The sequence below is a fragment of the Brachycentrus maculatus genome, unplaced genomic scaffold (assembly GCF_059751285.1).
Source record: "Brachycentrus maculatus isolate JH-2025_06_01 unplaced genomic scaffold, ASM5975128v1 h1tg000007l, whole genome shotgun sequence".
Lineage (NCBI taxonomy): Eukaryota > Metazoa > Arthropoda > Insecta > Trichoptera > Brachycentridae > Brachycentrus > Brachycentrus maculatus.
The window spans coordinates 1,116,591-1,122,590 of NW_028280762.1; the positions used below are offsets into that span (position 1 = coordinate 1,116,591).

Consider the following 6,000-nt stretch of genomic DNA (forward strand, 5'->3'; position numbering starts at 1 on the left):
TAAATAAGAATTAAATTACATAAAGAAAATTTATAAGAGAAAATGAATTAGCTGAAATCTGATCCCAATTCAATTCATAGCACTTTAAAATACTTTAATACAACCGTCAATAGTAATCAATGCCTTAAAAGTACTCCCACCAATTCTACAGAGTAACGATTACTGAAAATCTATATTTCTCAGAAGCCGTACATATCGAGTAACATAAGAGTAGCTTAGTGAAATCAAATTATTGTATTACTCTTTATTTGCTATTTCAAAATAAATTAATTAATTTTTACTTTACCAGCACCCAATGGGGCACTGCATATTATAGAACTGCTTCTAACTGCTTTAATCTTGATCGTTAAATATGTACATGAAAAAATGTGATCAGCCAAGCGCTTCATGTAAATGTCAATGGTAAAAGTAAATGAATAAAAGAGTAAAAAATCACTGACATTTATAGTTTAATAAAAAAAAATCTCTCCGAAATCAAGAAATATCGATGTTCGATCATGGGCAAAATGGGAGGATGTTACACAAGTACTTACATAAAGTAATGCCTTAAGGCGACGATAGTTCGGAAGCACATAATGGTTCATAGGGCACTGTAAAGTATAGAAGCAGTATTATCTTGGTCGTTGACTACATGAAAAAATGTGATCAGTCGTGCCCTTCATGTATAAATAAAGGGTAGAATTAAATTAATATTAGAGGAAAAAAAAATCACTTATTTACAATTTGGCTTTTTTATTTAAATACGGCATTTCTCAATAACTTTTCATTTCAAAAATGTATTTGACATAGAAATGAGTTGCTTAAAAATAATGTGTCTTATTTATATTATACTTCTACACCATCAGACCGTTTGTTTTTATAAATATCATTATAGGTACTTTATAATATAGGGTCCGCCATCTAAAGTTTTTTTTTTTAACTAGTGCTTATTTCGTGAATGGTAACACTTAGCTCATGTCTGATTTGACAGATAATTAGTTTTATTTTTCCGCTAAGCGAATATGGTTGTGTATACGCTTGAACAACGCTGGGAAATATTGCGACATTCGACTTACAGAAGATGCCGATTTTGCCAAAAAAATCATCTTTTCGGATGAAGCTCATTTTGATCTTGGCGGGTATGTAAACAAGCAAAATTGTCGTATTTGGGGCACAGAAAACCCGCACGCATACATTGAAAAGCCGGTACACCCAAAACGAGTCACTGTTTGGTGCGGATTTTGGTCCAGAGGCATAATTGGGCCATTTTTCTTTGAAAATGAGCAAGGAGTGGCCGTTAGTCAATGGCGATCGTTATCGGGCCATGTTGAACGGATTTTTGTTCACAAAAATTGAAGAAGAGAATATTGGCAACATTTGGTTTCAACAAGACGGCGCTACGTGCCACACAGCCGAAGCTACACTCGATGTTTTGCGCCCCATTTTCAAAAAAAAAATGTTATTTGGCGGACCCTTTATAAATATCAATTAAATAAATTGGTAACTTTGCTTGATTTTGTAAATGTTATTAGTGGTTTTGGAAAATGATATCAATACTTTTACAACATTTTGAGTGAGTCCATATTTTCAGTGTGTCCACATTTTGAGTGTGTTCACAAAATCTTTTTGTATTTGTATTTGTAAAAATACAAATACAAAAAATTAAAAAGGACACACTCAAAATGTTGTAAATAAATTATCTGGTCAAATTATAAGTTTAAATAATAAAAATGAAAATGATAGTTTCTGGCGATTCTCATATATTTGATTTTAATCCAGGATTCGGACCTCACATACTAATAAAAGAGTTTCTGCTCAATAAAAAGCTTCTTTTCATCTCACCAATAGATGTCATGAGTGAAGTTCTAGTGATTCAAGAATAATATTTCATAATTGGTTCATATATATATATATATATATATATATATATATATATATATATATATATATACATATATATATATATATATATATATATATATATATATATATATATATATATATATATACATATATATATATATATATATATATATATATATATATATATATATATATATATATATATATATATATATATATATATATATATATATATATATATATATATATATATATATATGTATATATATATATATATATATATATATATATATATATAGTATATATATATATATATATATATATATATATATATATATTTATATATATATATATATATATATATATATGAACCAATTATGAAATATTATTCTTGAATCACTATATATATATATATATATATATATATATATATATATATATATATATATATATATATATATATATATATAGATCTTCCAAGAAATTGAGTTGTGTGGTTGTCAATAATGGGTAGAATTGGTGATCACATAAACCAGCCTATGACGGTCGTCAGCCCCGCAAATGCCCAGACTTCCATATTCTTCTTCATCTTTGATGAGATGTCAAAAAATAATATGATATCAATATTGTTCACAAAACCTATACAAATTCCCACAGGCGTCAATTTCCCTCCTTCAAAATCATCGAAATGCATCAGCAGAGTACAAAAAACCCGGGACGACACAGTAATGGTATAGGGGTTGTATACGTTGTATAAGGGTTGCGAGTAATACGAGTTTTTCGGACGAAACTAATAATAATTTCACACATTATGACGTAAGGATTGTCCGGCGCTTTCCACTGAATTACTTGTACTTGAAATAAAGAGTAAATATTTTCAATTTTTCTCATTTATTTACGGATTTTAATAACATAATTAAAAATTGACTGGATTTTAAAACCAATTTATTTTAAGAGTCTCGACTCTCAGAAATGAAGCAATATCGATGTTCGATCATGGGCAAAATGGGAGTATGATACACAAGTACATACATATATATATATATATATATATATATATATATATATATATATATATATATATATATATATATATATATATATATATATATATTTATATATTTATATATATATATATATAAATATATATATATTTATATATATATATATATATATATTTATATATATATATATATATAAATAACACTAAATTAATCGAACTATGGGAAGATGTTATAATTTTTGCAAATAGCGTAGTACGTCAATCATATTTGACAACTGTATTATACAACTTAATATCTTAAGTATACAAACAGATTCAGGGTGGCGTGACTCAATTTTGTTTTTTGATTACTTTTTATCGAATGAAAAAAATACGTTTTGCATTGAAAATCCTTGAATGACTGCCGCCAGTATTGATACATATTTGTACCCGTTTTATCAATTTGTTTGTATACTGCAGCTGTTAAATTCACAAATATCAAATATGATTGACGTACGAAGCCATTTGCCAAAATTATAGCATGTTCCAATAGGGTGATTTAATTTGTGCCACCCTGTATATTTATATTCAATCCGCTATAAATCAATGTCGGCAATAATCGTTTAGGTAAACTTAACTGACGGTCGGCAATTATTTGTCAAACTATTAACACTATCACTATTACCTACGTTAGAACATTTTGTTCGGGCTTGATAAAATGTCATATTTGTATATTTTAATACAGTTTAGATTTTTTTAATGGTCAGCATGCTCGGCTACCTTCTGGTTCACATTCTGGTTCGATTCCCAGGGGGGGTCAAATAAATATAAGTGATTTTTTCACTGTAATATTGATTCAATATAACCCTGGTACCTGAAGCGGAGGGCTGATCACCTTTCCTTCATGTGTAAACGATCAAGATAACTCTGCGTTTATATGACGCAGTGCCCTATGCACCATTGGGGTGCGGATAAGGGTTTCATTATTATTTATTATTAGATTTTTTTTAGTTAAATAGAATATGTTTTTTTTTCATTAATATATTCTCGGACCGCAATTTAATGTTTAATATTTAATGTGTACGTAATGAAAGTATCACTTTTTAAAATTAAATAGATTTACTTTATACTCGAATGGAATTTGCAATGTATATTTGGCTTATAATAAATTTTATTGGCCAAGTAAGCATTTGATTTTAAAAAAAAATTAAACGAGTTTAAAATGACAATGTATAGAGGAATGCCCATTAATTGTGTACCTTTTTAAGTTATTTTAAGTAATCTTAAAATTAAGAAAATAATCGAATTTCCATAAAATAATGAGGGAACGTACAAAGGTTTCCATTGTTTATCAAGTTCATACAAGGAAAATGATATATCGACCATGCTTAGAGATTTACAAAAATAAATTTGAAGATGTAGATATTTTGTCGTAGAATAAAAAGTGTACATATGTCAGGTACCATGTGTGCCATATATCGGGTACCCGGTAATAGAAATAATATTTCACAGGGATAGATGGAAAACATCGTGTATTCTAAATAAAATACAATACTCTACTGGTTCCGTAAACCTTATGTATAAAAAGATGTTACGACTCACCTGAGCCATATAATATGTTTAGATACCTTACTAAAAAAAAAAGAAATATTATAAATGAACATAGTTAAATGTTACATATAAAGTATTATAGAACTCACCAGAACTATTATAATTTATGATTTCCTGTAACTCATTTTCACAAAACATTTCAAGCTCAAACCATTGTATTTTAAAATTATTTATTCATATTAAATCGTTTTCTATACACCAAATGAATTCTAATTTGTAAACATTAACGCGCACTGTTTTATCAATAAAAATTATAATATCCGATAAAAATATTTAGGTTATAAGTATTATACTTCGCTCGTCGCACTTCCGTTTAAGCGAAGCGTCCAGATGGACGTACATCCGACGCCACGGATCGGAAAATACTAGCCGGAAAATACGTACATCTCCCTTTTATACTGCGATTTCTCATCCCCTCCCCCGAAACCACCAGTTCCAAAGCCACGTGCTTCACCCCTGCTAAAACATCTCGAAATCCAAGATTACTTTCAAACGAATACGAGCCTTACGGGAAATGGCTCAACGCCTTTTTCGGCGTGACGGCGTAGACGCGATTTACGCTGTTTGAATTTTAATTGCTTGTTTTAGGAGCGCGTGCGCTTTTTAAACATGCAACACGTTATGATTCAGAGGAAGTCCTTTCAACTATAAAGTTTAAAGTTTGAAATTTGAAGTTTTCCGAGAAAACAGTCGAAGAATAACAATCAATTCATAATATTAAGACAATTTCTTAAAATAGACTGCCTTTATACTCAAATTGAATTTGTAATGGTCAGCTCGCTACGCTAACGTGCTGGAGGCCCAAGGTTCGATTCCGTGGAGGGGTCAAATAAATATAAATGATTATTTCACTCTAATATTTATTCAATTTTATATTATCCTGGACAGGTATCTGAAGCGGTGGGCTGATCACCTTTTCTTTATGTATTAACGGTCAAGATAACACTGCGTTCATATGATGGACTACCCTTTGCACCATTGGGTGCGGATAACAGTTTGAAAAAAAAGAAGATAAATGTATTTATATATATATATATATATATATATATATATATATATATATATATATATATATATATATATATATATATATATATATATTTATATGTGTGTAATAAAATACCTAGGTACCTACCTATACATTTTATTAAGTACTTAGAAATAGTACCTACATAAAACAGTTCTACCACCAGATGTCGCATGCGTCGCACTGAATAAAACAAAAGATATCAGATTGAAAAAATATAATATTCTGAACTGTCAGAATCAGATAGGTAGATAGAAAAATATTATAAAGATAAATTAAGAATAAACTTAAATTATAAACTTTAATTACAAAGCAACACATTGTTTATTTTATTATTATTATACACCCACTTTACATATTATTTACACCCAATTTACGAAGGAAAATATTACCACGATATATATATATATATATATATATATATATATATATATATATATATATATATATATATATATATATATATATATATATATATATATATATATATATATATATATATATATATATATATATATATATATATATATATATATAT

At 28.0% G+C, this 6,000-nt stretch overlaps 1 protein-coding gene across 1 annotated transcript in view; it reads right to left on the reverse strand.

Annotated features, from left to right (window-relative positions):
• LOC148313609 (uncharacterized) overlaps positions 1–4,792 on the reverse strand; it is a 52,870-nt gene extending 48,078 nt beyond the window's left edge. The window contains exon 1 of the mRNA XM_088259816.1: positions 4,525–4,792. The gene's annotated coding sequence lies outside the window, so the exon portion shown is untranslated. The remainder of the gene's footprint in view (positions 1–4,524) is intronic.
• Positions 4,793–6,000: the final 1,208 nt, after the last annotated feature.